General features: G+C 42.5%; 1 protein-coding gene across 1 annotated transcript in view; it reads left to right on the forward strand.

Moving 5' to 3' along the window:
• Positions 1-27,329, forward strand: part of KDM1A (lysine demethylase 1A) — a gene marked incomplete in the record, with an annotated part of 2,315,042 nt that overhangs the window by 1,676,701 nt on the left and 611,012 nt on the right.

Genomic DNA, 27,329 nt, shown 5'->3' on the forward strand with positions numbered 1-27,329 from the left:
AAAAAAAAAATTAGGCTTTGTTCCTTATTGGCGCACTTATCTTCTATGGTAGAGTTTTCTGACTGGTAGCATTTTGGTGAACAATATCTGTTTCTTTGTTTTGTTGCTGTGGGTTATTACTGTTGCATTTTATCTTTTTGGTTACTTGTTTAGGTTTCATCTCGAAATGGCAAATAAACTCTCAGGATTTAATTTTGTGGCCTGTGGCCATAAGATACCAAATGCAGATGCATATGCCAAGTGTGTATACTGTTTACGTTCTGCTCATCTTAATGAGCAATGTCCTATTTGTACCACTTTTGGCACCAGAGCTCTTGAAAGGCGAAATAAATTAGTTAGCAAGGGTCTCATTCTTGCCTTCACCAGAGAAGCTTCCCATCCTCACTCTGCTGTATCTGCTGTCTCCCTTTCTGCTAGGAAATCTGCTAAGATCAAAGGCAAGAAGAATGGTGGTAAGCTAAAAGAAAAGGATAAAGAAAAGAATAACGATCCCAAAAAGTGGTCAGTGGATTGTTCTTCCTTGGGTCACCCTCTAAAATGTCTTTGGACTTTGAATCTTGCCCCAGCTTCAGATCCTGTCTTTATCGGCTCCAGCATTCCTCCTTTGTCGGAACCATATTTCTCTCCAGATCCTGTTTTGCCCAGACTGTGATTCCCTTTCCTCTTGGGAAGAAATCCAGTCCCTCCTCACTGCTTCATTTCTCTACTTGGTGTGATCTTGTAGGAGCCTTTCTGAAGTGGATATGAATAGAATGATGAAGTTCCTCAGGACACAAATCCAGTCAGGGAGTTTCCTGGCTCCAAATTCAGTCGAAGCTGTAGGCATGAGCCCATCCCCTCATCATATTATTACTCCTTTCCCAATCCGACCTTTTGACTCTTGAGTTGTTGGATCTATGCCTCTCTTGGGGTTTGCCGACTTTGAATATTGACTGTCGTCTTTGTTGGCTCCAACAGTATCCGTGATCCAGTTGGTGCTGAGTGGCTTGGACCCTGGCTGATCTCGGACCCAAGGTGCAGGTGTTGGACCCAGGGGGCCTGGCTTGACTCTGAAGGCCCTAAGAGCCATCCCTTCCACTCAGAACTTTGGTGCTATAGACAGCTTTGCCCCAGTGTCTGCTTCAGAACAAAGTCAAATAGAGCTCAGGAGCCAATCCATGCTAGGTGCTGCAGGTCTTATAGGAGGGTCTCTGGTCCTGTTTTGACTTTTGCTTTCAAGTGTGTGTGCACTCACTCTAGGGAGTGGATTTCCCTTTTCCATTCAGACCTGTCCCTCCCCCATAGGAGTTTGCTGGGTCCTGATCCTATACCTTCTGTCAGACAGCTCCTTGTGTTGAAACTGTCGGCAGTGAGGACACCCATTCAGCTTCTGAGTCTTGCAAGAACCACCCCGGTAGGTAACTTCACTGGAAGCATTCATGTAAAAGGTGACAAGTTGACTTGGAAATGCTTAGACAGAAAAGGGTGTGGTCTTCTGAACCCCCTTCCAGGAAGAGTAATTTTATTTTTGTTTTTTTTTTTGGCTGGCCTGTGTATTTCTTGGGTGGTCCCTCCCATGACTGTTGACTTGATCTCCAAGTGGGCATGGAAGGAATAATACATGACCAAACCAACTCAGTGCAAACCTGGTAAGTTTTTTGTATCACCAAAGGACTGTCCATATTGGAGCAAGGGTTCCGCTGTTGATTCCATAGTGGTGGCCACCAAAAAGGAGCTTGACGAGGAAAGATGTTCATCGTACTATGCTGCTGCAGTCATCACACTTGGGTTATCCTGCCGTCAGGCGGTCCCGCAGTCGTCCCGAATTCCAAAGCCTTGGTCCGGCATCTGTTGTCGTCGCTTCTTCCCTGACGTCAGTGCGACAGGGGTATAAAAGAGGCAGCCGACGCCATTTTCTTCTGTCTTTCTTGCCTCGCGGTGCCCGAAGCAGAAGCAGTTCGCAAGTGCTGGTCGGCCAGCTCCTGAGATTTCAGAACAGAATTTCAGCCGACGTCTTCTTTAAAGTTAAGTACCCCGTTGGGGAAACTTTTCTTGCCTCAGACCGATGTCAGACAAAGTTAATAATTGTATTACTTGTGGGAAGCAAATATCTCATAAGGATTTCCATTCCTATTGTATTCCTTGCCTAGGCCCAGACCACGACGTCTCTGGTTGTCGGTTTTGTGCTAGGTTCAATAAACGCACTATCAAGCGTCGGGCTGATACCGCCCAACATTATTTTGGTAGAAGATTCAATTATATTATGTCATCAGAGCATCCGACATCAGCTATGTACAAAAAATGCAAGGACAAAGACAGGCAGCCTAGGCCTAGACAAGAAACCGAGGTCTCAGTTAGGCCTACCTCCGGATCCCCGGTACTCGGTGAGGCGCCTACGCAGCCCCTGACTACCGCGGATTCAGAATATTCGACTACCTCGCAGACAGAGACTACCGGGCCTTTGGAGCCCGATCCTTCTAAACACGCGGACGCCATGCCTAGCGACCCAGATACTAGGGACAGGCCTTCGGCTTCCGAAGGTGTATTTAAACAGACGACTCTCTCGGTTAAATCTTACGCTAAACTTAAAGCGATGACAAAAGTTAAAAAAACGAGTCCACAGACTACCACACAGGCCCCAATGCCTAATAAACAGATGCTTAAAATGGCGGAGGACCTGATCACCCTTATAAGGGGTTCACAACCGTCTCCTGACAAAAGGCCTAGGCTGGAGGAAGATTACCCTCCATCTGACCAGGAATCCATTTCCTCAACAGACTCAGAGGAACAGGATTACCCCTTCCCTTCTTATGAAGACTCTGATGCAGAAGACTCTATCCTCACTGTTTCCCCTCCTGAAGATTTTTCTTTTGGAGAAACCCTGCACACCATGAGAGAGCATTTCCCCTGGGAAGGCCAAGATTACTCTGATTCCAAGAAAAGACTCCGAGAGTTTCTTTTTCTTCCTCAACATAGACCCCTAGCTATTCCACCAGTCTTAGACATTCTGGATGATGTTTATAATGAATCTAGTCTAAACCCAGATTCCATACCACCAGCTCCAGTCAAGCCTGACAGATATTAGAGTTCCTGACTCTCATAAGTTTTTGTATAAAAGCCCTCCAGCAGACCCAGAAACCATTTCCCAGGGTCCCAAGCGGGTTAAGGCCTCTACAGCTAAAAATCCTCTTCCTGCTGAAAGAGATTCCAGAGCATTAGAAAGATGGGGGGGGGGAGTTTACACGTCTGCCACTTTAGCCATGAGGGCATTAAACTGCCAATTCCACATGATTCAATACCAGCAGTACCTGCTTACTCAATTAAAACAGAAAAATGAGCCCTCAAACAGAACAGCCAAATTTCAGAGAGATACAAGATTTGTTGCATGCAGCAGAGCAGGTGGGAAAGCATACCCTGCAATGTGGTTTTGAGTCTTTGGAGGCCTCATGTAGAGCAGCTGTTACATGATCTGTTATACGTAGGCATGCTTGGTTAAAACAGCAAACTTTACCAGAACATGTCAAAACAAAGCTACTGGATGCTCCACTTCAAAGGGATGCATTATTTGGTGTCAAGGCAGAGGAGGTTTTAAAGAAAATGAAAGAAAAAGCAAAATCAATGCAAACAGTTAAAGATTTCTTGCAGGTACAGCCTCCATGCTTCAGCAGAAACTGGCCATCAAAGAACTGGTCCTTTCCTGCTACAGACAGACCCCAAAGGGGCAGGTACAGACGCCCTAGGGGCAGAGGCCAGACAACAAGGCTCCTATAGACCTAGACAATGGCAAGCATCATCTCAAAGAGGGGGAGATGACAGATCTCAACCCTTCAGGAAGCAAACACAATGACTTTCCTCTTCGCCTGCTAAGCAAGATTGCCCAGGCAGCACCTATAGGAGGAAAACTGGCTCTTTTCGCACAAAACTGGCACATCATAACAAAGGACAAATAGGTTTTGGATATTATTACCCGAGGCTACAAATTTCACCTACACACTTTACCACGGATGAGAGGCATGCCAAATCTGCCAACAAACCAATGGGCAGAGGCTCAAAGACAAGTTACAGCCCTCATGGATTTAAGAGCAATTCAGAAGGTACCTATCAAAGAACAAGGTCATGGTTTTTACTCAAGACTGTTTCTTGTACCAAGTAAGGACAAAGCCTGGAGACCCATCTTAGACCTTTCAATTCTAAACACTTATCTGGAGATTCCCAAATTCAAAATGCTCACTTTACAGCAGCTTCTTCCCATGCTGGGCAAGGAGTCTTGGCTGGTAACGTTGGACCTCCAAGAGGCATACCTGCATGTCCCTATCAGACAAGATTGCAGAAGATACCTCAGATTTTTGGCAGGTACAGCGCATTATAAATTCTCTGCATTGCCCTTTGGCTTATCTACTCCACCCAGAGTATTCACGAAATGCCTGGCATCAGTAATTGCTTACTGCAGACAACAAGGGATTCAAATTTATCCTTATCTGGATGACTGCCTGATCCAAGCAGACAGCAAAGATATCCTACTGCAGCATCTGGATTTTGTAATAAAACTGCTAAATTGCCTAGGGTACACAATAAACAAAAAGAAGTCAAAACTAATACCCTCACAAGAAATAATTTTCCTGGGTGCCAGCTTAAATACAACTACCCAGATGGCTTACCTCACGCCAGACAAGCAAACACATCTGGCTCAATACTTCAGAAAGATGGCAACTTTTACCCGGCTCACTGCAAGGAAATTCCTGCAGGCATTGGGGTACATGGCATCCTGCATTCAATTAATTGCATATGCAAAGCTGCATATGAGAAAGCTACAGTGGTACCTGAAAAGTGTATGGTCCCAGCACAGGCACAGCCTAGAAACAATTATACCTCTCATTTCCTGCCTTCAAAAAGAGTTTCTATGGTGGGCTGGGCTCAAGCATGCCAAGCAAACAAGGGTCTCCCTTTTGTTACTGCCTCCAGCATACCAAACATTGACAACAGATTCATCAGACTACGCCTGGGGTGCACATATGGCAGGACAATGCATACAGGGCAAATGGTCTGCAAACCAAAGGCATCTGCACATCAATCAAAAAGAGATGCTAGCCGTTCAAAACGCACTAACAGCCTTCAAGGACCTTTTGCATCCAGGACAACTTCTAATAAGGACAGACAACATCGCAGTAATGTGGTACATAAACAAACAAGGAGGGACTCACTCCTACCCATTATGCAGGCAGGCAATGGCCTTGTGGAACACAGCATTAACTTACCAAGTACAGTTGCAAGCACATTTCCTACCAGGAAAGGAGAATTTATTGGCAGACGAATTGAGCAGAAAGTTGACAAATCCTCACGAATGGAGACTACACCCACAAGTATTTGCAATGATAACTCAAACATGGGGTCCACCAGGCATAGATCTGTTTGCCTCAACCAGCAATTACCAGCTACAAAAGTTTTGCACAAGGACTTATCATCCCCTGGCCTGGAAAGTAGATGCTCTTTCATTCAGCTGGGCAGCACTGTCAGTCTACTCATTCCCTCCTCTGCCTCTATTGACAAAGGTACTACTGAAAGTCAGATCAGAGAGACCACAGATGATCCTCATTGCCCCGGACTGGCCACGTCAACACTGGTACCCACTATTGCGAAACGTGACTCACAGCCCTCCATGGATCTTACCTCAACTCCCCAAACTCTTGACTCAACAAAACTCTCAGATACTTCACAGCCAGCTCAGAACCTTAAACCTAGCTGCATGGAAGATACCTTAAACTGCCAATCTACTCTACTCTCAAAGGATGGTCCTGAATGTCATTCTGGAGGCCAGGAGACCCAGCACCAGAAAAACTTATTCAGACAAATGGAAACGTTTTTGTGCATGGAACCAGGCCAAAGGTCTAGATCCTGGCATCCCAAGCATTCCACAAATACTCCAATATTTATCTGAGATGCTACACAAGGGACTTTCGTTTTCATCTATAAAGATCCATGCTTCAGCAATTTCCGCTCATTATGATACAGATCCTTCCATTTACTCTCACCCTTTACTAAGGCAGTTTCTCAGAGGGGCAAAGAACATAAGACCCCCCAGAAAACTACCATCTCCAGCTTGGGATCTAAATTTTGTCCTTGAAAAACTAACACTACCTCCTTTCGAACCTGCCTTTGCAGCGGATCTACAACATTTATCATGGAAAACAGCTCTACTATTGGCAATCACCTCAGCACGCAGGGTCTCAGAATTGCAGGCACTTATGGCAGTGGAACCTTTCCTCATTTTCCATCAGGACAGTGTGTCTTTAAGAACCAACCCTTTCTTCATGCCAAAGGTAGTTTCCAGTGTGGCTCTCAATCAGACCATACACCTGCCCACCTTTTATCCAAACCCACAGAATAAAGGGGAAAAACTCCTTCACTCTTTGGACATTCACAGACAGCTACGCTACTGTTTGGACAGAACAAAATCCTTCAGAAAATCTGACCAACTTTTTGTATCCTATGCAGCAGGGTCAGAGGGAAAACCTATTTCCAAACAGACCATCTCCAAATGGATAGCTCATTGTATCCGCTTTTGCTTCTCTCACCATGGCAAACTAGTGCCTGCTAGCATTAGGTCTCATTCTACCAGGGCTATAGCAACCTCAGCAGCATTCCTCCGAGGAGTCCCAACAAAGGACATTCTGGAGGCAGCCACCTGGAGTTCAGTGCACACCTTCACCAAACATTACCATCTTCCTCTATACTCAAAATCCAGGGCTGGCTTTGCCACTGCAGTCTTGCAGGGCATCCTAGCTGCACCCAACACAGTATAGCTCCTTCCACCCAACCTTGGCTTTGGGACTCAACCCAAGTGTGATGACTGCAGCAGCATAGTACGATGAACATAGTACAGTTTTGTACCTACCATAAATGTAGTTGTTTGAGTACATATGCTGCTGCAGTCCAGGTTACCCTCCCTCCATCCCCACTTCCTAGCAGTGTTTTCCTCCATCTACAGGTTCAACAACCCTCTGGATACATGTCTATATGGTGTATTTGCTTATAGCTACCACTTTTGATTATCCCTTTATGTATGTTTTGCAAACCTCTTATGTTGCCGTACTAGATTGGGGCACCTGACATCTGGGGCAAGAAAAACTGAAGAAAATGGCATCGGCTGCCTTTTTTATACCCCTGCCGCACTGACGCCAGGGAAGAAGTGACGACAGCCAACGCCGGACCAAGGCTTTGGAATTCGGGCCGACTGCGGGACCCCCTGACGGCAGGATAACCCAAGTGTGATGACTGCAGCAGCATATGTACTCGAACATCTACATTTATGGTAGGTACAAAACTGTACTTTCCACTGTCCATTCCTCCTAACTCCCCCAAACCAGTCTTCAATGTTGGACAGATTTGGTAAGGGAGTTTACACTTCAGCGAACATTTGCAGTCAGGGTACTACACTCTGTGGCGCATACACCATTCTGAGAGGCATTTGACCAAGTAACTTTCCAAATCCCTCTCAAAGTTCATATGTGCAGAGGAGAAGAATTGTGTTGAGTCACTACTGGCCACCATTCAACCCCTACCAAATGTGTCTGTGTAACTAATTTCCAGTGCAACAGAATGCAGTTAAAGAGCTGCAGGCACTGCACTAGCATAACTGTTGGGAAGCATGCCAGGATGCACCTGTGTGACTTTGTGGAGCACTTTAAAGTATCCTTTATGTCCCTTATGGTGACCCAGTATTTTTAGGCCAGAGGTTAGAGAGACTATCCAGGAATGAACAAGATGGGAAGAACTTTCTGTGTCTAGGGGATCCAGTTTTCTACACCCCAAAGGACCTTCTTCAGAAACCAGAAGGGTGGAAAGAAGCTATGGTTCCACAATACACAAGGTTTTGTTATTGGCTTTTCAGGTGGTAGCCCCCCTTCCCAAAGCAGAAGGGGGGATTTTAATGCTCGACAATGCTCCATGGCAGCAGTGGTCCTCAAAACCAAGGCTTTCGGGACCCTTTCTCTTATAGGGCCTACCAGTGCTCTTGAATGTTTGCCCGACTGCCACACTTTGAAGGCAGTTGCAGTGGTGCTTATCTCTACTCCTCACAGCCTGGATGTCCATCACCCAAGATGTTTGGGAGCAATGGAATATATCCAGAGGTTATTCTATTCCCTTTCTCCCCTCCACAAGAAACATTCCCAATGTTTCACCCTCCAAATGAAAGGCAGCAGGCCTTAACTAGACTCCCTTTTTGAACCTGCAGCTATGGTTGACTTAAAATATCTGGCTTGGAAAAACATTGTTTTTGGTGGCAGACATCTTTGCTAGAAGTGCTTCTGAATTACACGCCCTTTCTTATAAACCTCATTTTATCTTTCATTAGGACAGAGTTGGTCTAAGAAGAGTCCTTCCTTTCTGCTTAAGGTGCCTTCTGAATTATCAGTTAATCAGTCGTCAGCCTCCCTGTTTTCTTTAAGAATTGCCAGTAAAGGGGGATACATGTTACACCTGCTGGGTGTGCGCCATCAACTTTGTTTTTATTTGCATCTTGCTAAGTTAGAAAGAGTGACCATTTATTTGTTTCCTTTTCCACAGTCAAAATGAGAGAGGCTGTTTCTAAAGTGGCACACACACTCTAGTTTTCTGATTGTATTTCACTTGTTTATAAGGAGAAGGTGTTATCCTTACCTAAACCACGTAAAACCCACAGACTAGATCAGTGGCTATTTTCACTGCCTTCTCCAAGAGTATCATTGACGGCATTTGAGTTGCAGCTGCTTGGCCCAGTATCCATACCTCATTACAAGTTGAATTTACAGTCAAGGTCTAGAGCTTCCTTTGGTCTTGCTGTCTTCTGGAGTATCCTACCCATGATAACTCTCAAGATTGATAATAGCTGGGGACACTGCCCCATCTATTGAGGAATAGACAGAAGAGGCAACATCAGATACGAAATTCATGCACCAACCATAACGATGAATGTTCATCGTGTTTCACTGTTGCAGTCATTACACTTGGGTTATCCTGCTGGCAGGCGACCCGAGTTTCAAAGTCTTGGTCCGGCGTTGGTTGCTTCGCCTCTTCCCTGACATCAGTGCGCCAGGAGTATAAAAGTTGCAACCAACGCCATTTTATTTAGTCTTTCTTGCCGCGCGGTGCCCGAAGCAAAAGCAGTTCGCAAGTGCCAGTCAGCGACTCCTGAGATTTTCAAAATTGAATTTCAGAACCGAAGTCTTCAATAAAGCTAAGTATCCCGTTGGGGAAACTTTTTCTTGCTCCAGACCGATGTCAGTAAAAGTTAATAATTGTATTTCTTGTGGGAAGCAAATACCTCATAAGGACTTTCACTATTACTGCATTCCTTGCCTAGGCCCTAACCACGACGTTACTAGTTGTCGGTTTTGTGCTAGATTCAATAAACGCACTATTAAATGTCGGTTTGATTTTGCTTTACATTATTCTGGACAAAGATTTAATTACATAATGCCGTCGGAACAACCGACCGGAATGTATAAAAAACGCAAAGACAAAGAAAGACAGGCATCCGAGGTCCAAAACCGACGACGAAGCCTCTTCTAGGCCAGTCGCCGGTTCTCAGTGAGGCGCTCCCGCAGCCCCTGCCTACAACAGGAGTTTCGATGGTGGTCCCAGGCCTGTCACCACAACAAGGGACAGCCTTTCACCTTACCTACAGTCAGGCAGACAATAACAACGGATGCATCGGATTATGCCTGGGGAGCACATATGGCAGGAAAATGTATTCAGGGCACGTGGCCCAAGGAACAAATGCATCTTCACATCAATCAAAAAGAGATGCTAGCTGTACAGAATGCCCTGACAGCCTTCAAGGACCTAATACATTTGGGGCAATTATTAATAAAGATGGACAATACCACAGTTATGTGGTACATAAGCAAGGGGGCACACATTCCTACCCCCTATGCAGACAAGCCATGACTTTGTGGAACACAGCACTGACCTACCAGGTACATCTGCAAGCACAATTCCTGCCAGGAACAAAAATACACTGGCAGACGAACTAAGCAGAAATCTCATGGATCCTCATGAATGGAAGCTAAATCCACAAGTGTTCAACATGATAACAAGGGAATGGGAATGCCCAGACATAGATCTTTTTGCCTCCCCTCACAATTGCCAAATACAGAAATTTTGCACAAGGACTTATCACTCTCAAGCACGGAAAGTGGATGCTCTATCTTTCAGCTGCAAAAACCTGACAGTCTGTGCCTTCCCTCCGATGCCACTTCTCACCAAGGTGCTTCTAAAAGTCAGATGAGAGGCCAAAAATGATCCTGATTGCACCAGACTGGCCACGCCAGCACTGGTACCCAATCCTAAAGACTTTGTCCCAAGGCCCACCGTGGCCTCTACCTCAAATCCCTCATCTTCTGACACAGCAAAACAATCAGATTCTGCACAGTCAACTCAGAACCTTAAACCTGGCAGCATGGCAGATAATGTAGCCACTCAGACTGCACCTCTCTCTCTAAAGCTGTTATGGATGTAATTTTGGAAGCCAGGAGAACCCAGCACTAGGAAATCTTATGCAGAAAAATGGAAGAGATTCTGTGCTTGGAACCAGACACAAGGGCTCGACCCACTGGTCCCTAATATACCTCAGATTTTGCAATACCTGACTGAGATGTTGGACAAAGCCCTATCTTTTTCATCTATTAAAATCCATGCCTCTGCCATTTCAGCTCATTACAATACGGATCCTCCTATTTTTTCACATCCTCTACTACAACAGTACCTCAGAGGGGCAAAGAATATAAGACCCCCTAGGAGAGCACCAGTACCTACTTGGGACCTCAATTTTGTTTTAGAAAAACTAACACTGCCTCCATTTGAACCAGCCAGCACAGCTGATCTAAAATTCTTGTCATGGAATACTGCTCTGATCCTAGCAATAACTTCAGCAAGAAGAGTCTCAGAGTTACAGGCATTGATGGCTGTGGAACCTTTCCTCATTTTTCACCAGGGCAGGGTTTCTCTAAGGACGAACCCAACATTCATGCTAAAAGTGGTCTCCAATGTGGCCTTAAACCAAACCATTCATTTGCCTACTTTCTACCCAAATCCCCAGAATAAAGAGGAAAGACTTCTGCACACTTTGGATATACACAGGCAGCTACGATTTTACTTGGACAAAGCAAAAGCTTTCAGAAAAACTGAGCAACTGTTTGTAGCATATGCTGCAGGATCACAAGGAAAACCTATTACAAATCAGACTATCTCAAAATGGATAGGACACTGCATCCGCTTCTGTTATGCACAACTTGGCAAATCTGTGCCTAAGGGCATTAGGCCTCATTCTATCAGAGCAGCAACCACTTCAGCAGCATTCCTCAGAGGGTTACCAACCAAAGACATATTAGAAGCTGCAACTTGGAGCTCAGTGCACACTTTTACCAAGCACTATCACCTACCTCTCTACTCCAAATCCAGAGCAGGCTTTGCCACTGCAGTTCTGCAGGGCTTGTTAGCCTTGCCAAATCCAATCTAGACTCAGCCACCCAACCTCAGCTTTGGATTCTACCCAAGTGTAATGACTGCAACAGCGAAACACGATGAACATAGTTGTCAAAAGATTTTTAATACTCTTAACATATACTGGAAGAATCACGCAGCAAAAAAGGTAGGCCAAAAAAGAGTTTATTTAACATGCATGGAGATTTGCCACAAAAAGTTCTTGGTTGTCAGCAGTCTAATTTTTACACACTTTACATGGGTTTTTATACCCTCTTTCATGCATACTCAGCAGCTGGTTACTAGACAAGGAATTTCAGTCAAGGCTATAAATTCACTCAGTGGAGCCTTAGATGGTAAAAAAGTCAGACACAAGATAAGTTGGTGCCTACATCAAGGTAACATCTATGCACTCCTCCTTGGTCAGAGGTCAGTCCCAAGATAGGCCTGTGCCTGGACCAAAGTAGCATCTGTGCATTCCTTTCTGGTCAGCAAATTCCTTATAAGAAAAACAACTCATTTTAGCTTATTTCTTTGCATGCAATGCAGTTTCACATTTTAACCCTTCCTATACAGGATACAAAGATGTTGAACACAAAGATTCTTACTACATTTCCCCTCTCACAACACTTTGTATCCCCAGTAATACATTTTATTCATACAGGTTTTAACACAGTTCATTTCCTGTATATTCAGAATAATAAGCTTTAGTTGCATTGGCAGACAATACACTTGATATTATCATTCGGATGCAAGGAATGCAGCAACAACCCAACAGTAGGAATATAATGGCACCAATACATACAGCAATTAAGACATTCAAAATACTGTTCCCCAATTTCCAAACCAATTCTGGAAAAAGTCAGTCAATGGATTCTGTCCTGGTTTTGTAAGTTCAGAAACTTGTTGTAAGATCTCCAAATGACTGTCTATATCGTGCTCATTGTCAGGAATGAAAGAACAACACTCCTCCTGGATAAGAGCGCAAGTACCTCCTTTCGCCGCTAGGGTGAAATCGAGCGCCATCCGATTCTGCAACACTACAGTCCTCATTGCAGTTAGCTCATCCGTCACCAACTCTAGTGCAGAAAAGTTGCATTGCTCAGAGTTTCTAACAGTTTTGACAGTTTTCTGAGCTCCCAAATAGATTTTACTGTCCCATAGGCTGGAAGAATACCAGCCCAAGAAATGACATCATCGCCCAAGTCCATGTGTGACAGTCCCTTGCTGCTACTGTGGGCCAAATCGTGATGATAGATCCAGGATGCATCAATATTACCTACGGGATTAACAGGTTTATTCACAGCACGTACATTTCAGTATTTTACCTTGGGGAAGAGTAAATGAATGTCTTATAGCTGGTGCCAAATAACCCAAAAACAACTGCCTGACCAATTTCTTGGTAACCATTTGTATGCTTTTTACCACAGACAAAATAACAGTCATTCACTTTAAGAGTGATATTTACTGGAATAGAATGATTTCCTTTGTCTTGTATCCCTTTAAACAAAAGATCATACACAGATAACATTTTTCAACAAAACTTGTGACATTAATAAGCCCTGTACTATTAATAAGCACTCTTATAGGCTTGAAACTTGTTGCACAGTGCCCATCTAATGTACAGTTATGAATTATGGTTACATTACATTGACTCCATCCAACCTTAATTTTTCCAGATCTCTGGAAACATACAGTTCCATTCTGACGACCCATGAGGGGTAATGCTATTTTGTCCTTTACGGCTACCTCCAAGTCTCAAATAGTAAATTGGTCCATGTATCATTTGCCCCCAAAGGGACTGTACCTAACATCAGACCACCATGTACAGTCGGGATAGCTGTGCATATCCAACAATTTGAAACATTAAAAGACAAAGCATATGCATATTTAATAGCCTGATACGTGTTAAAAGGTGGATGCCAAGCTGTATTTTCATCTCTCTTTGTTTGGCTAGTTTCGTGTGAAAATAAGATTGTCCACAACAGAAAAACAACACTTACAATCACTAATAACAAAATTATTCTACAATGCCTTTGTGGGAAAGGCTGTCCCCTTCCGATATTTTCCTGCATTGCTACAACAGTCAGAAAAGTTCATACAAAAACAGGATTACTGCTAATCAGTGTTCCTCAGGGGTACTCAAATTCTTTTCCAACTCAAATTTCCTGACAATCTTGCAATGTGTCAGGTGGATCCAAGATGTTCGCTCCTTTATTCGAACTGCTGTGGGTGTCGAAATCAAAACCTGGTATGGACCTTCCCACTTCGGAGAGGCCCACATTTTTCTTTTGACAATTTTAATCCACACCCACTCGCCAGCCTTTACTTCCAGGATCCTGTTGTTCTTCTGATCTGAAAAATAATCATTCGTTAGAGAAGTGTTAGTTTTTGTCAGCATTTTCCTCATGTAATCTGCTATCTCTTCACCCCCCTCACGTTCCGCAGGCAAAAGACCTTGCCACTGCGGGACGTAATAAGGTCTCCCATATAGTAGTTTAAATGGTGTGACCCCTTTTGAAGTGGGAGTGGTACGCATGGACAGGAGTGCCAGAGGTAAGCAGTTTATCCAAGACTGATGTGTCTCGGCCATGAGTTTACGTAACTTGCCTTTGAGAATGCCATTATGGCGTTCAACCAACCCTGCTGACTGTGGGTGGTAGGCACAGTGATGTTTTAAGTCAATCTGAAAAACGGCAGCCAGCTTTTGAATAACTTGGTTTACAAAATGTGTGCCGTTATCAGAATAGATGCGTGTGGGTAGCCCAAAATGAGGGATAATATTATTCGTAAGGGCCTTGGCTACCGACAGGGCATCTGGATGTGTTACTGGAAAAGCTTCAACCCATTTTGTAAAAGCATCAATAATGACTAATACAAATCGCTTTTGTTGAACAGGGGTTAGTTCAATAAAATCCATACAGATTGTGTGAAATGGATACGGAGGCAGCGGGAAAGCTGCGGGAGTGATTCGTACCCCACCACCATGGTATCGTGCACAAAGCAGGCACGACAAACAAAATCGTTTAGCATATGCTATAAAGCCCTTGGTCCAGAAAATTTGCTGGGTCATTTGAACCATAGCAGCAGGGCCCAGATGAGATGGGCCATGCGTCACTAATGAGGCATACCTAAAAAGGTTTGTTGGCAAGACATACTTATCATTTGGACCTACAAAAACTCCTTGCTTTTGAATAGCCCCATATTTAACCCATCGCTGTTTTTCCTGAACTGTACTAAGTTCCTGCATTACTTGCAAAGTTTGTAGATCAAATTTATCTGTAGGATGAAGTTCCTTCTGTGTGGTCTCGAGTGCAAAAGTAGAGGTTAAGGCTACACTTTTTGCAGTTTTGTCAGCTAGTGCATTTCCAAGTGATACTGGATCCTTGGCATTTGTGTGCTGCGCACTTACAGATGGCCAATCCCCGTGGCAGTTGGATAGCTTGTAAGAGGTTAAGGATTAAATCCTTGTGGGTTATTTCCTTTCCTGAGGCAGTAACCATTCCCCTATTTTTCCATTGCTGTGCAAAGACATGGACCGTGGAAAAAGCATACTGACTATCTGTGTAGATAGTAACTGCCTTATCCTTGGAAATGGTACATGCTCTGGTTAAAGCAATCAATTCAGCCGCTTGTGCGGACAGATTTCTGGGGAGAGGTTTTGCCTCTAGTACCTTAGTCTCAGTTGTGACTGCATAACCCACTTGTGTAATACCTGCCTCATTCTTACGTGCTGACCCATCTACGAACAGGGTCCAATCTGAATTTGCCAAAGGCTGATCCTTAAGGTCTGGTCTTGGCAAGACATTAGAGTGTATTAAGTCTAAACATACGTGAGGGGCACCGTCATCAGCTGTAGGTAACAGCGTGGCTGGATTAAGAGTGGTGCATCGCTCAATGGTCATGTGTGGTTGTGATAGTAATGTTGTCATGCAGGACAAGTGTCTGCTAGAGAGAGAAAGGTAACTTTATCCTGTAGAAGTATTACCGCGACAGAGTGCGGTACCCGTAAAGTAAGGTCATGAAACAAAACTAGGGTTGCAGACGCCTGCACCGCCAGTGCAGCTGCGACTACTGCTTGTACACAGTGTGGCAACGATCGTGCCACTGTGTCCAGTTTACTGGAATAAAAAGCTAATGGCCTCAACTTATCCCCATAAATTTGTAAAAGAACCAATGTCATAAAACCCTGCTTACAATCTACTGTCTGAACAAAAGGTTTTGTATAGTCAGGGAAGCTAAGTGTTGCAGATCCTGCTATCAGCTGCTTTACCCTAGTAAATGCCTGTATTGCCTTATCTGTCCATTTCAGCGCGTCATGTGCTGCCATGGGAAGTGCAAAAATAAGTTCTGAAAGTGGACTCACTTCCTCTGCATAATTGGGAATCCAACTACGACAAAAGTTAGTTATTCCTAAAAATGACATCATTTCTTTTTTTGTACTGGGCATCGGTGCCTGTAAAATAGCTTCTTTTTTACAGCTATCCAGTTGTCTACCAGCATTTGAAATGGTATAGCCTAGATATCGTACTTCAGCTTTACAAAATTGTAATTTAGATTTGTTTACCTTATGTCCCTCTTTCGCCAAGAAATGCAATAACCGAATAGTTTCGACTCACAGACAGCCTCCGTGGGTGCAGCCAGTAAGATGTCGCCCACGATAACAGTAGATGACAGCCATGTTCGTTGAAACTGTGCCAGGTTTGTTGACATTTCTTGAAAAGATTGTAGGGCTTTCACAATATCCCTCGGCAGCCTTGTGTAGGTGTACCGCTTGCTCATGAACGTAAAAGCGAACCAAAACCTACTAGTTTCCTGTAGAGGGATGGAAAAATGCGTTACTGATATCAATGACAGAAAAATACTTATCTGTGGGAAGGATATCATTTAACAAAACAGATGGATCTGGGACCATAGGAGCCCTTGGTACCACAGCAGCATTCACAGCCTGCAGATCCTGTACCATTCTCCAGGTCCCATCCGGTTTCCTTACTGGGAACAAGGGTGTGTTACACGGTGAATCTGTGCATGGAATTAAAACCCCAGCTTGTAATAGAGCCGTGATCACTGGTAGAATGCCTTCTTCTGCCTTTTTACTTAGCGGATACTGACGCTTGTGAGGTCTAAAGTCGGATTTTGGAGTTATTTTAACCTGTCCTGCTGTTCTTATTAGCCCAATGTCATGTTGCCAGGGACCATAAGGAATCTGGCACTGATTGTAACTTTAATTCTTCCTGGGGTTAGGAGATATAGTCAGAATGGCCCTCCCGGTGGTGTTAGCCTGTCTTCGGAGGTGCACTGTTGGTCTAGCCTGGGTAACCCAATTTAGTCTTTGTACCTGCACGCCTTTACATGCCAACTGTTCTGGCCATTTTAGCCCATTCAGTAACTTTCTTCCCCACCAGATACCATGCCATTTGTTCTTTCCTTGTTACAGAGACATGTGCAATAGAATTATTGCGAAAAAGTAACTGCATATCTTTTGTAAGACTGCATGTAACTGCAGAATTTCCTGTTTTATCCCAATATAGGTTTTGTAACAAGATTTTTGTGACCTTGTGTTTAAAGAATTGCTCTTCATATTTGTCGCCTGGTCCTACATACTTTCTGTAGTACATTGTACAGTGTAGTTGTTTAGCTACCACTGGCGGTTGTGTGCCATATTTGCTTAAGGCCAAATTAGTTAGCTCGCTTACTACATTTTGTGCTCCACTTTCCACAAGATCATTACTGTACCAGTAGTGTAAATCACCCTGGCCCACCTGCAACATAACATCTTGAATTTCTACTGCTTGGCTAGAATCCCTGATGCAGTCGGCACAGCAGCTATGCCAAATCGTGCATCAAATCTCTCCCTAATAAGTTTACAGGGCAAATTTTGGAAATAATGACTCAAATCTGATAGCTTGGTTAGTTTCAGGGTCCGTGAACCATAAGGGTTTAGATAGTGGTTCTTTATAAATGCGCCATTGGCTGCCTTGACTAATACATAGTCATCAGAAGTTACATCAGATGGCACTGCAGAGGTTTTTAGCAGGGTCCTGGAGGCCCCTGAATCACACAAAAATTCTACATCCTTCCCTTCTACTTGAAGTGTGATAATCGGTTGTGCCTCTAGCTGCATAGTTACAGCCAGCGCTGTTAAATTAACAACCTGATATTCGTCTGAAAAATCAGTCATTTCACTCTCCCATCCTGCACATTCTCCCTTACCCTCTTCGTTTATGTCCTCAAAAGCTTCCTTTTCACTCTGCCTTATTGAGTCTGGCCCATCAGCCTTTTTGTCCGGGTCTGATTCACCTCCACCACCATCATATAGTCATGCTGACTCATGATTCGGGGTGGTTTTAGTTCTTTCAGAAGACCGACAATCCCTGGCAAAATGTCCCTTTCTACCACATTTGAAACATTCTCCTCTTTTCTGTCTGCCTTCATAGTCTTCGGAATGTCCCACATTCCCTCTTTCTCTGCCCCTGCCTCTGCCCCTTTCTCTACCCCTGTTAGTTGGACCTTGCAATAGCATAAGTGTCCCATCTTCACTCACGGTAAAGGTTTGAGCTTGTTTCTTTTTCCTTTCTTTTAAATATTTTTCTGCATGTCTTGCATACTCCAGTAAGGGTTGCAGACGTGCCGTCCTATGATCTATCATATGTTTGTGAATGAAGTTACTGATTGCAGTCCTACATCCTTTTAAAAAGGCATTTTTTAACTGTTGTTCATAAGGTGAATCCTTTTCTTGATTGGGTGGTTTGTCTATTCCACTGTGGTTATCAAAGCACTGGTTAAGTCTTTGTAAATAATGATCTACTTTTTCATCTTCAGTTTGTACACACTGATTAATACAAGTCCAATCTGCCTTAGGCTCCCACTGTTTTATAATACGCTTTAACAAGTCCTGTGTTTGTGTCTTATATGTTTCAGACTCAAAGGCACGTGGTTTACTATTTGTCCTAGTCAGGGGATCCCAATTCCCACAAATTAAGTGCCAATCTGGTCCTAAGATTTGGCGTATTACCTGTTCCACTTCAACGGAATTTAATTTGTAACTTTCCATCATACCTGCAATGTCATCGCAAAATTTAGTCATGTCTAATTTTGGGTGTGGTATGCCCTCCACAGCTTTTCGGATGTCTTCCCGTGTCCAAGGTCGGTAAACTAAAATAGTAGGACCTTGACCGGGTGTTCCTGCTTGTGGATTTGCTACTTCTATAAGGGGATATGAGTCTGCAGATACTATATTTAATTCATCTTCTTGCATTTCAGCTTCCTTACGCGTCCATTCTGATTTATCTATATTACGGTTTCGGAGTTCCAGGGTTTCACCTACTTGTTTTGTCAGTACTACAGAGGGTACAGTTTTATCCTGATTCTCTGTGTCATTTTCCTGATACTTGGGTGGACTAACCATGTCTTTTCTAACTTCGGGATACAAGGGCGGGGCTGTTGGTCTACGACAGGCAACAGATGTCTCATCATCCTCTTTTCGGACAAAAAATGCATCTTTTGCACTCGAGCCACCATCTCCCTTATTTGAAAATTGTTCCCTATGTCTCTTATTAGCTTCTTCTAACCATTTCTGTGCTTGAGGAAATCCTACCTTTTTTTGTTTCTTAACCTTACCTCCTGTGTCCCTGCGCAGGTCTCTCACTAGATTTTGACATTCTGATTTATTCAAGGTACCACTAAACCCATAGTCTTTCTTCCATTTTTTATATATTTCAAGTTTTTGGATGTAATTTAAACATATATTCCTCATCCTCAGTCCTTTTATTTAAGCAGCCCTTCCTAACACAACAACTGCTTCCTGTTCCCATTTTTCTTATTTAAAAGAAAAACTGTTTCCTTTTCCTGAGATCTCTACCGGTCTTTTGTAAAATTTTAAACAAAAGAAATTCCTTTATGACTAGTCCCTTTTAAATAAAAACTTTTACAAAAAGCTTACCTTACTGCGGATCTTCCGCCTCGTTAAATCACCGTCCACGGATCGAATCTAAGAGTGACTGGCCTCTACTTACGACTTCTTCGCCGGAGGTCTTTCCATTCAAGGGAGCCCGAGATTCGCTTCTCCCCTTCCTGTACAGGTTTTTCAGTCCCTCTTATGCGATTCGATCGTGAAGAGGTGGCCCCATCGCTAGCCAGAAATGTCAAAAGATTTTAATACTCTTAACATATACTGGAAGAATCACGCAGCAAAAAGGTAGGCCAAAAAGAGTTTATTTAACATGCATGGAGATTTGCCACAAAAGTTCGTGGTTGTCAGTAGTCTTATTTCTTCACACTTTATATGGGGTTTTATACCCTCTTTCATGCATACTCAGCAGCTGGTTACTAGACAAGGAATTTCAGTCAAGGCTATAAATTCACTCAGTGGAGCCTTAGATGGTAAAAAAGTCAGACACAAGATAAGTTGGTGCCTACATCAAGGTAACATCTATGCACTCCTCCTTGGTCAGAGGTCAGTCCCAAGATAGGCCTGTGCCTGGACCAAAGTAGCATCTGTGCATTCCTTTCTGGTCAGCAAATTCCTTATAAGAAAAACAACTCATTTTAGCTTATTTCTTTGCACGCAATGCAGTTTCACATTTTAACCCTTCCTATACAGGATACAAAGATGTTGAACACAAAGATTCTTACTACAATAGTACAGTTGTGTACCTACCATAAATGTAGATGTTCGAGGGTATTCACTGTTGCAGTCCTGGTTACCCACCATCCCCCTCTTTGCTGGGACTATTCTGTACTTCTCAACTCTATACAACCTATGTGGTGTATTTGCTTTTAGATGAAGGAAATGCTTATAGTAATATATGCATTGTTGTTTGCCATATTTTTATCTTTTTAGCCTTCATATCTGGGGGCACATGACATCTGGTTCCAGAAAAACTGAAGAAAATGGCGTCAGTTGCAACTTTTATACCCCTGGCGCACTGACGTCAGGGAAGAGGCGATGGCAACCGACGCCGGACCAAGACTTTGGAACTCGCGCTGACTGTGGGTCGCCTGCCAGCAGGATAACTAACCCAAGTGTAATGACTGCAACAGTGAATACACTCTAACATCTACATTTATGGTAGGTACACAACTGTACTGTCTGTGCTGTCCTTCCTTAACTTCCCTCACACTTTCCCCTGTCCAGTTGACTTTTCCTTTGCTCCTGGAGTGACCACACTGTGGGGTCCTATGGATTGGTTGTGTATTCTTCAAGCTGTAGGTCAAGAAGCTGGTTTATCCTATGTGGTGCCTGCTTTTTGTTGAGGAGTACAATTTTATTTTTTTTGTGGAGTATGGGCAAAGTCTACATAAAATGTACATATCAGAGGTAACTCACTAATTGCATGGGGTTTATGGGTAAGGGGAGGGGGGAGGAGCCTGTGCTTTTGATCCAATAACTCATCCACAGAGGAAGGATAGAAGCAAACAACACAGGTCTGTCCTTTTGGTAAGTACATGACTTTCTCATTTCTCCAGCTCTGCTCAAGCTGATAACGTTTGGGCACATGGAAGGTGCCTTGAAACTTTAGAAGCTGGTTAGTTGTATCTTAAAGTTTATCCCATATAACTAGGGTTACTGTAGCAGTGATACACAGTTGTACTTTATCCTGGCTGACAGCCATCTTCCCCTAGGAAATATAATAAATTATACAAAGTTGCACAATCCCATCAATTTCTCCTTAGGAATCCTAGGACGGATCCTGCATCTGTTCCTCTTTCTAAATAAACTTCTTCCAAGCAATTTGTCTAGTAACACTATTCTGTCACATAAAGCTAGAGGAGATTTTGATAGGCTTGGGAAAAAGATGTATACTTCTACCTTAGCCTTCCAGACAGTAAATTGTCAGTTGCATATTTCAGTGTTCCTTCTGGCTTCTTTAAGAATATGGAAAAAAAAATGCTGATCTTCCTTCTTATGACATTAAGGCTTCTTTAAATTCTTTCTTTCCACTGTCCCAGATTACCAAAGATTCTCTTAAGTGTTCTTATGACACTGCTTGATGGTGTTTACACAGCAGCTGTCACTGGTCAGTTGAGATTTACTTGGCTGTGTACTCGGAATTTACCAGAGGATGATAAAGCAGAACTTTTGAATGACTTCCTGAAGAAAGATGTATTATGTAGATCATCTGCTGAGATTTCTAATAAATTTGATAAAAGGAAAAGTTAATCCAAGGGATGTTTTGGATTTTCCAGACCACTATCCCCAAATATATAAGAAACTTTCCTTCTAGTCCAAGTCCGTTCTGTAGGAAGCATTTCAAACAGTCCCAACAAAAGACAGGAAACAAGCTTTCAAGAAGCAGTGGCATGAAAGTTCCAAACAGAAAGGAGGGCATTCCAACTCCATGGACATCTGGAAAAAAAAAAAAAAAAAAAACAGACTATGCCAACCTTTAGTCCCCTCCTCTTCACAATCCTGGCAAACTTTTAATTTTTTCCTTTTGAACCAATTTATAAGCAGGGGTTGCCCGTGCTATTGGACTGCCGGACTGCAGCACCCCCAGCTGTAAAATTAAAGAAAATAAAAGATAAAAAAAAAATTTGCAGACTTTCGCCCATGCGCACTAGTCCGGACTGCTGCTGAGACAGTCTGGAGCATACGCAGACTGTTTCAGCAGCAGTCCAGACTGGGAAACATGTAAGAGCAGAGATCCCAGAAGTCTATGCAGTTGTAACTGCATAGACTGTCACAGGAAACTCATCGGACTCGGACTGCAACGTCAGCAGTCTGGAGTCTCGTCGAGGGAAGATCTTGTATGGTGGATGTGCTCCAACGGGCGGAGGTTTGCAGCTATGGATTTATGTGGATGTGCTCCAACGGGTGGGGGTTTGCAGCTATGGATTTATGGCACAAAGGGATGGGATCTACATCGCTCCAGGTAAGACAGCTATGGATGATCGCTGTGTGTGTGTGTGTGTGTCTGTGTGAAAATGCCCCAGTTGCTATATACTGGTGGCTAGAACAAACTCATGTTGGTGTGGTAGGGAATACCTCAGGCTTGAACCCTGTACCTTGTATCTCCCTACCCACCACCATTTGTAAAATAAATTCCAGATTTCTGCCTCATATTTGATCTGTTCCTCATAATATCTGTGGTTTCTAAATGTTGAAATGCTTGATATTTGATGGTGCAGTGGTAGCATTGTTGCCTCACAGCTGCAGGTTCTCAAGTTTTATTCTTGGCTGGGCTGGGGTGCCTTCTGTGTGGGGTCTGCATCTTCTCCCTGTGTTTGTGTGGGTTTGGTTTTGTGTCCTCCCATGTTACAAAGACATGTCTGCATTATTTCTTCCTGGGCCTCTGCTGAAAATTGTTTTTGGTTCCAAGTCAGACTGTCCTGATTAACAAATGTTAAATAAAATTGACAGGCATTTGAATTTCAGACTTCAGGTTTCTGAATGTTTAATTCCTTACATATTTGATGGTGCAGTGGCAGCATTGTTGCCTCACAGCTGAAGGTTTTCTGGTTTGATTCTTGGCTGGGGTGCCTTCTGTGTGGAGTCTGCATCTCATCCCTGTGTTTGTGTGGATTTGCTCTGGTGTCCTGCCCTTTTACAAAGACATGTGTCTGCAGTATTTCTCCCTGGGCCTCTGCTGAAAATTGTTTTTGTTCTGTCAGAAGTAAAATTGACAGGCATTTGAATTTCAGACTTGATATTCTTCAGAAAATACATAGTAATGCAACCTAAGTTTATAAGTTGAATATTTGAAATTTGTCCTCATTTTTGGGACTGTATTACCCCATTATTGGCTTTGTCCAGGTTTTTTGTGCTAAGGTTGACAGCTATGGCAAGAACTGAATTCACTGAATATGTTTGAGGGCTGTATTCCGTCATTACTGGGTTTGTCCAGATGTTTTGTGCTAAGAGGTTGACAGCTATGATGAGAACTGAATTCATTAAATGATAGCCATTTAAGTTTCAGTCTTCCGCTCTTTCACAAAGCAGCTGATTTGGCATAGTGGTATGTTGCTCTGACTGTTTTGCACAGGGACCTTCGCAGTAAAATGTATGGTGGTAACACAGCATTTTTCTTTCACAAAGCAGGTGATTTGGCATAGTGGTATATTGCTCTGACTGTTTTGCACAGGGACCTTGGCAGTAAAATGTATGGTGGTAACACGGCATTTTATTCTAGCAACTTTCCAAGATTATACAAGCAATGTTTAATGTGTCCCTGGTTTTTGGGCTTTTGACCCCCCCCCCCAATAAATTTGGCTTTTTCCAGATTTCCTGTGCTACGAAGTTGAGATGCAGTTGAGTATTGAGTAGATTCTTCAAGGAGCTGAGAGCTGCATGGGAAGAGAAGTTTAGTGCTGCTTATGCTAAGTCAGTTTGCATTGTTAATAGCACAACAGGTTGTGTACTTGCTTTTGATGTAGAAGGTTGTGGGTTCTACTCCCACAAGGGGTGAATGCTGCTGTACTGAAAAAGTTAAGATACTAACTATGAGCCTGTTATCAGTTTGCCATCCATTTCCTATTGCAATATTACTAGCTTATCATTTTTAATGTAATATAGACAATTTATTCCTCAGGGGTATCAGACACTTTATTTTTCTATGAAACATAAAGGTGTTTGCTAGCAGCAACCTCTTCATTAGTTACAGATTTATTTAATGTGGAATTATTTAGATGACTTTTTTACTTCTTCAGAGATTGTGCATATTTACTGATAATGGTGGACTGTAGAATTGTGCATATTTACTGATAATGGTGGACTGTAGAATTGTGCATATTTATTGATAATGGTGGACTGTAGAATTGTGCATATTTACTGATAATGGTGGTCTGTAGAAGTTTGAGTAGACTTTTATGATGGAAATGTTCTGAACTGGGCAGTTTTGTCATTATGGGTGCATGCATTTTGTTTCATTGTTTATTGGAAAGATGTTCTGAATTGGGCAGTTTTGTCATTATTGGTGCATGCGTTACTGGAAAAATGTTCATAACAATAGGAAGGTGTATCAAAGAGCACATGTATGTTTCATATACAAGGGGCCTATGATTTGAAAACAGCCCAGAATTTATCTTTATCTGCCACTGGTAAAATGTATTTTCTTTGAATGTGGGTTTCAATGCTGTTTCAATGAATGTGAGTTTCAAGGGCAGAGAAGTTTTAATGCTAAGTTTGTTTAGCAGATGTCTTAGTGTTTGTGCTGTAAATGCAAAATAAAACTTTCAAATTAAGTCTAAATCATCATAGAAGTAAATCAGTATGCACGTTATTCTGAGTTTCAGATTTCATACCATTCAGAAAATTCATACTAATGCAAGACCTATTTTATTATCTTTCTAAGTTTATAAGAGCAATATTTAAAAAATTGTCCTTATTTTTGGGCCTTTGTCCCACTTCTTTGTATGGCTTTGTCCAGATTTCTTGCTCTGAGGTTGAGAGGTATGACAAATCTGTCAGGGCCATCACAGTCAGCCAGAGACATTTCAAATTGTAACATACTTGTTGCACTCCACTCCCCCATGTAGTGACTCTGGATGTGTCGAAGCAAGGCAAGGAGTAGTTATGCAGTGTAAATGTGCAGAGTACTCCCCCCCCCCCCCCCCATCCAAGGTAGACACAAGTACTAGAGTGGCTTTTCATATGTCCTTGATTTATGCAGAATGGTCTGGTTTCTGTCATATTTTTTTGTACTGTTGATTTATGCTTATTACTCAAAGTGCCTGTTGCTCTGTGTTTAAGTAGCAATACTTTAATGACCATCAGGTAAGCTTGCCTGAGATCGTAAGATGCAAGTAAGCTTTAATAAGCATACTGTTAAAGAATTGCCAACACTGAAAACCTTTCTGTTGTTGCCATGTAGAGAATACTTAACTAGATAATGTATAAGCCTTGGGTATTGAAATGCATATGACAGTATTTGTAATAAAGGATAGGATTACATTATTTTAAGAAGCTCATTACACTTGGAGACTTCCAGTCATCTCTGCAGGCTTTACCCGTAAACTAAACAGACTACCAATCGTGTGGTCCATAACCTGTACAATAATCCTTTTAAGCAATGTATCTTGAGCTTATTTCTTGTTTGCTTTTTATTTTTTACTTTGATCATATTTTCCCCATGAAACAAGTAGATAGTTGTCAGGCAGCAGGTCTTTTTTTGGACGAGAAACATTTTTACAAGTGGGGGCATCAGAGATTTCTACTTTCAGCATGTTACTTGGTACTTTAATAAAGCTGAATATGAATTATAATTAGAACTGCAGTGCAAGAGTTGGTTTGAGTTGAGTGCTGCTTGTTTTTCTTATACTTGATTTTGACTGGCATTCCATTGATGTATTTAAAAAGTAATTTATTTTTTCATGCCTCACAACCTTTTTGTTTCCATCTAGATATTAAGTAAGCTGTCATGCAGCCAATGCATTGAAATATTTTATTCTTCTACACTTCATTTTGTCTTGCTTGGACTCTCATAATGACGGTTTGGCACCCAGGGCAGTGTATTTAGTTAGTTTTTGTGGTTTTGAGCATAGCTCCTCCCCTTTCAAGTTGGCCACACCCATTCAGCTGTCTCCTGCAGCCAGCCCCCCTTTGATTTAAAGTCACCAGCTGCCACTGTTTATAAGGCTAATTTAAAGTGCTTAGCATGGGAAACAGCATTACTCATTGCTATCTCTTCTGCAAGAAGATATGAATTGCAGACTCTTACAGTGGTTCTTGTAGTGATTGTCCTATCTTATCTTTCCTAAAGACTGTGTTTGAGAACCATCGCTTTCATGCTTAAAATGAATTTACTTTGAATTAACCCATTCATCTCCTTGCATTCTTTTTAGAATTTTAGAAATAGATTTAAACAAGGGGGAGAGAGTCCTGCATACTCTGTGTCCACGGGCAGCTCAAGATACTATACTGACAGGCGAACGTACCTAAGAAATTCTTATCAACTATTCATTTCTTATGACTGTAAGAAAAAAAAATCAGTCTGTCAAAACAGATCTTTTCCAAATGGTTGTCATGCCATTAAAATATGATATTCATACCATGACAAGAAGCAGTCTGAGCCTATTCAGTCAGGGCTGTGGCTGTCTGCTTTTTGGCAAAGGAGTGTACTGTGAAAATAATCTGGAGTCAGTAATTCTCTTCACACTTTTACCAAAGACTACAAAACTGACCCTCTAGGAATAGGGCAGGGTTTGCTACATCCATTCTACAGAAGGACTTGTAGGCTTTCATCCTTCCTCTTGTTTTCTCAAGACTTTGTATTCTTCGCATATAAGTTAAGCTGCTGCTGGAGCCAGTGATATGATGAATGTGGTACTGCTGTGTAAGTAAACTTAACGTAAGAGTAGATTTTAAAATAGATCACTGTTGCAGGACAAACTGTCCCACTGTTTCCCTTGTTTTTATGCCAGAATAGAGAGTCCCTAACTACATTTCTAGTACATTTTTTCTTAGCAGGGTTCTAGATTTCCTTAATCCTGAGGCTAGAAAGTTCTTATTTTTGGCACCCGTATACCTGCATTTATAACTGCTTGCCCTTAAGCACCAACAGTCAATACCAGTGCATGGAATGTGCACTAAAGCTTTGGAAGCTGGATGAATGTCTGATATTTTGCAGGCTGTGTCCCATGTAGAGTGTAACTGTGATCTAGTTAAATATCTACTATTATGGTAAGTTTGCTTACATAATTGTATTTTTTGTTATAAATTCTAAAATAGTTTTCTCATGCGATTGTTGTGTAAAATCTGTTTGTGTGAATCAATAGAGACTCTCTAAGTATTACTGCAAGTACAGTTTTCAGTGCTTTCTCTCTCTAGCTCTGAATGGCTGATTTTAAGTTAGTGGTGAAAACTGTTTGTTGTAATTAAGGCATTAATTGTAAGCCAAACTTTATGGAGAAATAAAACTTAGTGGAGATTGTGAGACAGTTAAAAATATTTA

This window comes from Protopterus annectens, chromosome 1.part2 (genome assembly GCF_019279795.1).
Source record: "Protopterus annectens isolate FY-2018-M chromosome 1.part2, PAN1.0, whole genome shotgun sequence".
Classification (NCBI taxonomy): domain Eukaryota; kingdom Metazoa; phylum Chordata; order Ceratodontiformes; family Protopteridae; genus Protopterus; species Protopterus annectens.